The 9,860-nt window shown below is 44.1% G+C and overlaps 1 long non-coding RNA gene across 1 annotated transcript; it reads right to left on the bottom strand.

Annotated features, from left to right (window-relative positions):
- Window positions 1-2,464: 2,464 nt before the first annotated feature.
- On the bottom strand, window positions 2,465-7,947 carry LOC146206289 (uncharacterized). Its single transcript, XR_014704423.1, has 4 exons — window positions 7,455-7,947; window positions 6,791-6,875; window positions 5,566-5,674; window positions 2,465-2,786 (listed from the first exon to the last, which is right to left on the bottom strand). It is a non-coding gene; the product is annotated as an uncharacterized LOC146206289 (long non-coding RNA).
- Window positions 7,948-9,860: the final 1,913 nt, after the last annotated feature.

Below are 9,860 nucleotides of genomic sequence, written 5' to 3'. Positions count from 1 at the left end.
CACGCTGATTTGTGCTACCGTTTGCGAAAAGTGACAACCCCATATGATGGGCCTGAACTCCGTGGAGCCAATGACGTCCCTTTGCGCCCTTCAGTGAAGTGCACCGTACGAGTTGTTATCGACGGCATCCGCCATCATGTGCAGTTTGCTGTGCTCTCACCTTGTGCGCATCTGATGATTTTTGGATGGGATTTTTTGTCAACCGCTTCAGCGTTAATTTCTTGTGGTGACCGTGTTATCCATATGACAGACAGTGATTTTTCATCTGACTTTTCTGAACGACATCATCTCCTTGTTGCCGCCGCTGATACTGTTTTGCCTCCTCAGTGCGAAAAACTGCTTACTGTTGTTTCTGACCACATAACTGACGGGGACGTACTCATAGCACCATCATATAGTCATCTTGCACGCGGCATCGCCTTCCCGTCAAGTCTTGTCCAGTTCCACAACGGCTCAGCGACAGTAGTGGCCACTAACACTTCACGTGAATCCCTCGTGCTCCCAAAAGGAACTTCTCTGCATTGCATGGTGGACGTTCAACCTTTTTTCCCTGATGGTGCTCACCGCCCCTCCGCCTCAGCAACGTGTTTCGTCAGACGTCTCTCTTTCTGTTCTCGCAAAGACTATTAATCCTAAACTCACGCCGAACCAACGCCAAGAACTGCTGACATTGCTTCGACACCACCAAGCCATTTTTGATGCCACTTCCACACCACTGGGACAGACTAGTGTTGCGCACCATCGCATCATTACTGAAGGTAACTCTATCGTTCGCCGACGGCCTTATCGGGTTTCCCTCTCTGAACGAAAAGTAATTGAAGAAAATGTAAATGACATGCTCCATCGCAATATAATTCGTCCCTCAGCAAGCCCACGGTCCTCCCCAGTAGTGCCAGTTAAAAAAAAAGGACGGCTCGGTACGCTTTTGTGTTGAATTACCGCGCACTTAACAAAATTACCCGTAAAGATGTATATCTGATGCCGCGAATTGATGACGCCCTTGACTCTCTCCAAGGCTCCGAATATTTCTCGACCTTGGACCTCCGCTCAGGTTATTGGCAAATACCTATGCACGAGGACGACAAAGAAAAAACCGCTTTCGCAACACCCGATGGCCTTTACGAATTTAATGTTATGCCTTTCGGACTTTGTAACGCACCAGCGACATTTGAAAGAATGATCGATACTGTGCTTCGTGGCCTAAAATGGAGAACCTGTTTGTGTTACTTGGACGACATTGTTGTCTTTTCGGCAACCTTTAATGACCATCTCACGCGCCTGAATGAAGTCCTCACCTGTCTCGCTTCGGCAGGCCTTCAGCTCAACACCAAGAAGTGCCACTTTGCACAGAAGGAAATTAGAATATTGGGACATCTGGTCAGCCATGACGGCATTCGTCCAGATCCTGAAAAAATCATCGCGGTCTTGAACTTTGCTCGTCCACAACGGACTACAGATTTGCGGTTTCCTCGGCCTCGCGTCTTATTTCCGGCGTTTTATAAGGCATTTTGCAACTATTGCTGCACCACTTCATGAGCTACTTAAAGCACGCAGCCCTTTCGTGTGGACTGAACAGTGCAAAACTGCTTTTAATGACCTAAAGCACGCCCTTACATCAGCTCCTGTTCTTGGCCACTTCAGCGATAGCGCTCCAACTATCCTGCACACCGATGCCAGTGGTCACGGTCTTGGCGCTGTACTTCTGCAGTGTGATGCAACATCGCGTGAGGAAGGGATTGCCTTTGCCAGTCGGACCTTGACTCCAGCTGAGAAAAACTACACCATTACCGAGCAGGAGTGTCTTGCCGTCGTCTGGGCTGTCCAAAAATTTCGCCCTTACCTATACAGTCGGCACTTCACAGTTGTGACCGACCACCATGTTCTTTGCTGGTTGTCTTCTCTCAAAAATTTGACAGGCCGACTTGGCCGCTGGATTCTACACTCTAAAAAAAAAAGGTGTGATCTTAGTCTTTTTGGGGGGTAAACTGCTTGTCGCTGAGCTAACACCTTTTTGGGGTAAGGTTACGCTGTGTCTTGGAAGACTAAGTATTTATACCATTGCATGTAGTGTAACATTACGCTTCTGGTAGCATAAACTTGCACCTTCACAAGCAGTGTAACTGTATTCTACCTAGGCATAACGTTGCACCTTTCATAAAGGCCTATGTTTTAGTCTGTCGATGGCATAAGCATACCCTTGCATCAAAGGTGCAAGTTTACACCTTGACAACGTAAGCTTATCCTGTATGTACAGGTGCAAAGTTACCATTTTAGAGTATAAATTTATATTACGACAAAGAGCACAAAGTTTTGCACCTTTATGGTGCAAGCTTATACCACCAGGAGAAGGATAACGTTGCCCTCCAAGCAGTTTAAAGTAATGCCATATTACATAGGGTATCTAAGCATCATCTTGTGGTATATATATGCTATCCACACAAGAGTACTATTACCAATCTGCATCGTAAACTTGGTCACTGGAAGCAGGAATAAAGCTAACCAATACATTTCAAGATTTTCTGGAAGGAAAGATTATGTTGAAACATTGCAATATCTTTGTGTCGTCTGGAGTGTGACAGTGAGCAATGTTTCAGGTGAGGTAGGCTGTGTCATGTTGTATTCAAGCCGTAAGTTATGTTGCAGAGTGAACAAAAAGAATTTACAGAACAATCGGTTAAGATAACATACCATGGTGTTTATTTTACCTCATTATACACCGAAGTTGCAGCAAGGGACTGGATAATCTTCTCCGCACAGTCAGGGCAGGGATGTACCACGTATTTGACCTGCATAGAAAAGAGAACTTGTAATCAGTTACTCACGAAGAAAGTCTCACAAAACATGCTTATGGAGTAATTAATTCACATATAAAAATAACACTGCACAAAGGGCAAGTAAAAAGGAAGACAGATGGAAATAGTGCACCAGTACAGGCTTCCAAGTGTTTATATAATGAGAATTGTGAAATCACACAATATATAGATCAATGAAAATTCTCCAAATCTGAGCTTTACCTGTGCCACTAACATACACATAGACAACTAGCACATTGCAATCTCAGAAAAAATTGACAATATGCTCAATAAGACACAATATACAATGAGACATATTCTTGTTAGGAGCAGGGTCAAGCCATAGGCATCACTGATGTTGGACTACCCAGAGGGTTATTTAAAGAAATATGAATGAAAACATATTGATAAAATAGAAGCTAGCCTAATAAAGGCAAAAGATGTGATTTAAAAAACCCCTCCCTCTACTCGTTCATATGTGCAATTCTCCTTTTTTTTATCATTAGCTTTTTATGTTAAACTTTGTTTTATCACCTTCACTTTCACCTTTGTTGTTTGCTGGTTTCCACTCCAACACCCAAACATTATAGTTTGCTTTCACACCTGACCATACCAGTGGTCTTGTTTCTAGTCACTATGGTCTCACCCTCCTAGAAAACACTGTCTCTGGTCCTTCATGACATTATCTTATGTTGCCTATAGTGTTAATGTTTTCCTGAGACTACACTGTCTTTAGTCATCTGATCATCCATCACAAGTGCCAACTGCAAATCTCTTCTTCTTCTTTTTTTTTTGGGGGGGGGGGGGAGGAGGGATGGGGGGAGGTTCTTTTGTTCTTGCATTCGTTGTCATTTCTCATGAATATAACGAATGAAGCTTGTTCCTGCAGAGCTTGCTCCTGCAGGGGTATGTCTAAGGCCATTCTATTGTTTCTGCCTTTAGTGCAGTTTACATTCCTGGAAAAAGGCATGAATATACCACAGAGGCTATGCCTTATAAAATGCGGGATACCACTTCTGAAAGATGGAACATTTCATGCTAAAAGAGCAATGATAGCAAGGCACATCCAAAGCACCTTCTGCACATGTGCATTACTGCAGTGATGTCACAGATGCAGAATTATGTAAAGCATGACAATAAAATGCAACTTTTACATAAGTTCATTGCTAGTTTCACACCACACATCAGCTTATGCCGATGCCAAAAACTTCTCGAGACTGCCGTTTCACTTCAAAACTACATTATCTTGCTCAGGAGGCAAAAAACAATACACTTCAATACCCCTATAATTCCTTGAACAAACCACAAAGCTTGAGATTCTATGTATTGCTGTTTCATGTAATGCTCGCAGCACATGCAGCAGGAATAAAACTTCTCATAAACTGCAAAATTTGCCAGAACTGTCAACTGCTTATCTCTTTAGATGCCTAACTAATGAAATTGTAAATGCTGACCAATATTATACAAGAATGATTATTAAAAAGTGTTTACAACAAATTTCTCGAAGATTATGTTCTTTACCTTTACAGATTGCAAATCATAAACTATGAAGAGACACCCGTGCAGTCTCTGCCGGTGGGTTGTGCAGCAATGTGGACTTTGGGTACCTGGTACAGCTTCAGGATTAGACTTAATTATCTATTCTTTTTGTTTATAAGAGGCAATATGAAAACTGCAAAATTGAAGGCTATTAATGAGTGAGCCTAGGCCTAAAACCCTCCTAATCATCTATGTGGTCTAACATAATGAGCATCAAAAATATTCCTTTAAAAGCTTTGTAAGTTGGTTTTTCCACATTACATAACTAAAAAAGGGTGTTGCTGACATTTCTTATTCAGATAATATAGACATATTTTGTGTTTTTGATGATGCAGAAGAAGCTAACATGATTCTGGCAACAATACCAAGTGCAGCAACATTTTTTACATGCAATGTGGGAAAGCAAGACAATAGTTTTCAAATACGCCTTTCCTTGTTCAGTATTTTGAACTACATTGCTCTTTCAGAAAATTTAAGAACTGGGCTCACCTATAATATTGGGGACCCTCATTTCTGGTATATAATACTGTCCCCTAAAATTAAAATGCAAAAGTTAAGTCAATTTTGGTTGATTAGCCATTCAACCATTATCCTCTACCACAGACATGTCCACTGTGCTGCACAATCCAGTTCTAATTGTACTGCAAATTTCATTTCATTCATTCTCCCTTTATAGGCCCATAGACATGACATAAGGGGTGGGGGCATATATATATATATATATTTGTTAAATGGTAGTGGTGGAACACAAGGAAAATACGCTGAGTACAAATGGCACAAAACAATATAAAGAACACAAAAGAAACAATAAAGCTGAAAGTGCTAAAATACCGTCCATTACATATCACCTGCAGTACTTCATTTTTAGTTTCATTCTATTGTGGACATACCTAGCAACATAAGAGCATGTGAGTTGTTGAAAATTACACCCATCAGAGAACATAACCTTACTGCTGAGAACCAAGTGTAAACAATTTAAATATTAGGTTTTGAAGAAAAAAAGAAAAGAGGCATACATTAACAGCTCACTCAATAAAAAGAAGTCAACATGTTCAGATCGATTACATACTGAAAAAATTCCTCCCTTGCTAACTTGCTCAATAGCACTGAATGGTTCCAAAATCAATGTAATGCCAGGGCTATTGCTCCTCAGCATCGAAAAATATGCTCTTTGATAGACATAAAGCAACAATGAACAGACCACAATGCCACAGCTATGTCGAAAAATACATACCACACAAATCTTGCCGTAAGTAGTCGTCCAGCGCTGAAGAAAGCAGGTTGATCTTTAGAAGCAGGAGTAACAGCACTTCTACACCGTATTCCTCCTACTGGCAGGTACGCTGCAGCAAAGGTATCATTCATAACATTAGCATGATACTTGTAACTAGTACATACATAACTATAGTACAAAAAATAATGGCACCACACATGCCACAACAATGACTCAAATATTTTGACAATGAGCTTAAAAGCTACAACTCCTGTTCCTAGATATATCTGTAACAATATCTGCCACCTCTTTACAGTCGAAATAACTGCTTAAATAAACTAGAATAGCAGATTTATGACAAACTGCTAGCACAATGACAATACACATTAACTTCAATGAGGGAATGTCTCAGTACCAGTGAATTGTAGTAATGAGTATAACACAATGTCTGACAACAGAAACTACAGAAGGAAAAGAATGTGTTGTTGTTGGTCAGGCATAGCCTCCTTTCTATGGGTCAGGAGGCTGAAAAGTTCAGAATGGAAATAGCTGAGTAGAAACTATAGCAAATCCCCAAATGAAAAATATTAGTGATATAAAAATTTTCCTTAGCTCGCTAACGAAAATTAGCACATTTAATCAAAATAGCTGTTTGGGCTAGTTGGTTCATACTTACACCCTAAAAGACCAGCGAAAAAAAAGAAAACAGGTACAAAGGAACACAAAACGTATTTCAGTGCCCGTCCTGTCATTTTTTGTTCCTTTGTCCCCGTAATTATTATTTTTTTTTTGCGCTGGTCTTTTTATGTACCGATTACAAAAAGAAAGTCAGTCTTAAAGCAGAGAAGGGGTGACACATGGTTTGCTTCAATGCTGAAGACATCTGATCACCAGCTAACCCAGATTTTTCACTTGTTAAGTGATTTGATCGAGTCCAATATTTATTATCAGTTTTTAACATAAGTGATCAGCAAGTTAAATAACACCATTTACTCGCACACGCCCTCAAACACAATGAAACTCAATTGATAAGTCACTGTCTGGGCGTGCACCATATTGCACGGCATGAGCGAAAATGGCAACACGCAAGGAGACACACACATGGCACGCGACATAAATATTCTCCGACGAGAATCCCAAGCAGTATACATTGAGGCAGATGTCAGTGATCAGCAATATGTGCCACAAAAGTGCGCGTGTCAATTTAAACGCCCCTTTCTGGACGGAAACAATGCTTTGGACTTACCAGCACGGATAGCAGAGACCAGTTTCAAATTCTTTGAAGAAACGACAGTCTACGTTCTTGCGCAGACGAGACGAAGGACTTGAGCCTGCAGCGAAAAAAAAAAAAAAGCGTGAGAAATGTCTTTCCTGCACATTGCGTCACTGCGACAGTATACATGTACACGAATCGGCTCGGTCCCACCTCTGGTCTCGACGCCATCAGCTCAAAACTGCGGGGTTAAATCGGCGTTCTGAAAGCGTGACTTTAGGATATCAAGCGCGCTGCCTTCGAACGTACAAGTTGCTGGCAAAAGAATCGATTGTAGGCAGCGAGCAAAAATAATGCGGCATGCAAACACGTCAATGCGTATCACCGGGACTGCATTAGCGCTCGTCGACGCATACTTTCGACCGCGGGATATGCTTGTGAGCGTCGTAGACGACTAAAAATGCACCATTAACATCCCGCAAAAAGGTCGTGACCATCTAAAAATTTTGGGATGCGCCGCTCCTCCAGTCTGAACTGAGGGAGTGGTATGCTCAGGTTGGGATCCAAGACTTCGTGCTCAGAGGCCGTTTCACAGACAAACAAGCAGCGTCGCGGACGTAAGCAATAACAAAACATGTTCAGGCCAAGTTAAATAGCAGAGAAAAACACGTAAAACGAAATGTAAAACGTCACTTACATGCGCGGCTGAAATTTGGCGCCAAGGATCCGTTGGAACGCCACCACCGCGACGACCAGCCATCCGCCGTTTCATTCCGAAGTTCACACTTTCACGAAGTCGTTTCATAGTGAGGCATCGATGAGCGCACTCGATGAAATAATCGCTGAGAGCAACCGAACTTTTCTAAAAACACAGATGAGTACCAACGACAAAGAGCACGAACGCTGACTCGTGCGGCAATCGCCGTGGTCGTCTTCTCGGACTAGCAGAGCCGCAGGGAACGCAGGCAGGCTCAAGCAACTACGAACACGTGACGCTGCGTTGAGAATAAAAGCAACAAAACTAAAAAGCAACTGCTTCGCTTCTCGTCTCACCACCACTCCCCCCTCACCTCCCCTTTCTCCCTGTTTTGCAGCGTACACACTTGTCTGTCCGCCCTTGTTCTGAGTTCGGCCTTGCTCTCTCCACGGTCAAGCTCGCGTAGGAGTCAAAAGACGGGACGGGTGTCGGGGGGGGGGGGTGAAGGGGGGAGGCACCACTTTTTGTAAGAAGATAAGATGCTCCCAACTTTCGACGATTCCCCACCTCCTCCGGGGAAAAACGAGGGGTCCTTTTGTGGTAGCTCTTGAAAGGACATCGGACGGGAAGTAGGAACACAGCCGCACCCAGCTTGAAACCGGTTACCATCATAAAAAGAAAAAAGAAGAAACAAGCGGCAAACTTTTTTTGCTTGAGCTGCAGGGACGAAATGGTGTAAAGTCATGCGAGAGAGACTAACGTCTTCCGTGCGGGTGATTGCGCAGGGTATATTTAAGCCATGCGGTTTCAGATAGCATAAATCCCGAAGTTACCCTCCTTTTACACTCTTTTTTTTTAGAGTGTACGCCTGCAAGAATACCATTTCGACGTCACTTATAAATCTGGTCACCAACACCAAGACGCCGACGCTCTCTCTCGCTGTCCCCTTTCGGAATCAACTTGCTGTTTTTCTTCCCAATGCATTTCCACCTCTGACCAGGGCCGACCGTCTCTTTGCCCGATGTATATCACAACCGTTTGTTTTGACGACTCTGAGAACAAGCACGCTCTCCGCTCACAGCAATAAGACGATGCCTACTGCCGTCCTATCATTGACCGCCTTATCGGCGCTTCGGACCCGCCCAATGCTAGGCTTCGCCGACAGCTTCGCAATTTCAAGCTCGAAGATGGCATCCTACTCCGCTATGTGTATTGCCCCGATGGAACTCGCTGGATCCCAGTCGTGCCGCGCGTGCTTCGCCCACGTATACTGGCGGCTCTCCACGATGACGCTACTGCAGGTCACCTTGGTTTTGACAAAACCTACGACCGCGTGAGAAAACGATTCTTTTGGCCTGGCTTATCTTCCACCGTTGCCAAATACGTCGCATCCTGCCTTCTGTGCCAACGTCGCAAACGGCTGACTTCTACGCCCGCTGGCCTTCTACAACCTCTTCCTTGTCCCGTCACGCCATTCGACGTAGTCGGCATCAACTTATATGGTCCCCTACCTCTCTCCGATGGGGGTAACCATTGGATTATAACGGCTGTCGACCACCTCACACGCTACGCTGAGACAGCACCTGTACCGACTGGTTCCGCTGAAGAAGTAGCAAATTTCTTTTTGCGATCAATTGTATTGCGTCATGGCGCTCCTCGGGTGCTCCTAAGTGACCGCGGTACAGCCTTCTTATCGAAAGTCGTTGCCGAAGTTCTTCACGCGTCATCCACCCTTCACAAGACAACCTCAAGCTACCACCCCCAGACTAACGGTCTCACTGAACGATTTCATCGCACCTTGTCGGACATGATCATGTACATCACACCAGATCATCGAAATTGGGATACTGTTCTATCATCCGTCACATTCGCCTAGAATACAGCAGTACAGCGAACTACCGGTTACTCTACATTTTTTCTTGTTTATGGCCGTCCGCCCACTACAATTCTCGACGCTTCCTTCTTCTCTACGCCCGACTACTCCACATCAGTACCTGCCCATTTTTTATCTCGTGTGGCCAGATGCCGTCATCTTGCCCGCCTCAACACGGCAACGTGCCAGGAAGACCGCAAGACTCGCTATGAGTCTACACATTGAGTGGTCTCTTTTCGTCCTGGTGACGAAGTACTGCTTTATACACCATTGCGCACCCCTGGCCTTAGTGACAAATTCCACCAGCGCTACGTAGGTCCCTATGAGGTCATAAGCCAAACTTCCCCAGTGAACTACAAAGTGACGCCTGTTAATCCCCCAGCTGATCGACGCCACCGTGGAACTGAAATTGTTCATGTGTCTCGCTTGAAACCATTTGTGCGCCGCGATGCATCGGTTAGTTAGGAGCGGCCAGGCTGGCCGCTTCCGACCCCCCGGGCAGATTGTGTGAGCCTTCTGTGGACGTTCTTTAA

Source organism: Amblyomma maculatum, chromosome 1 (assembly GCF_055883805.1).
Source record: "Amblyomma maculatum isolate TAMU_Amacu chromosome 1, ASM5588380v1, whole genome shotgun sequence".
Lineage (NCBI taxonomy): Eukaryota > Metazoa > Arthropoda > Arachnida > Ixodida > Ixodidae > Amblyomma > Amblyomma maculatum.
Note: the sequence above shows the minus strand (reverse complement) of the source record. Positions and strands in the feature narration are given on the sequence as shown.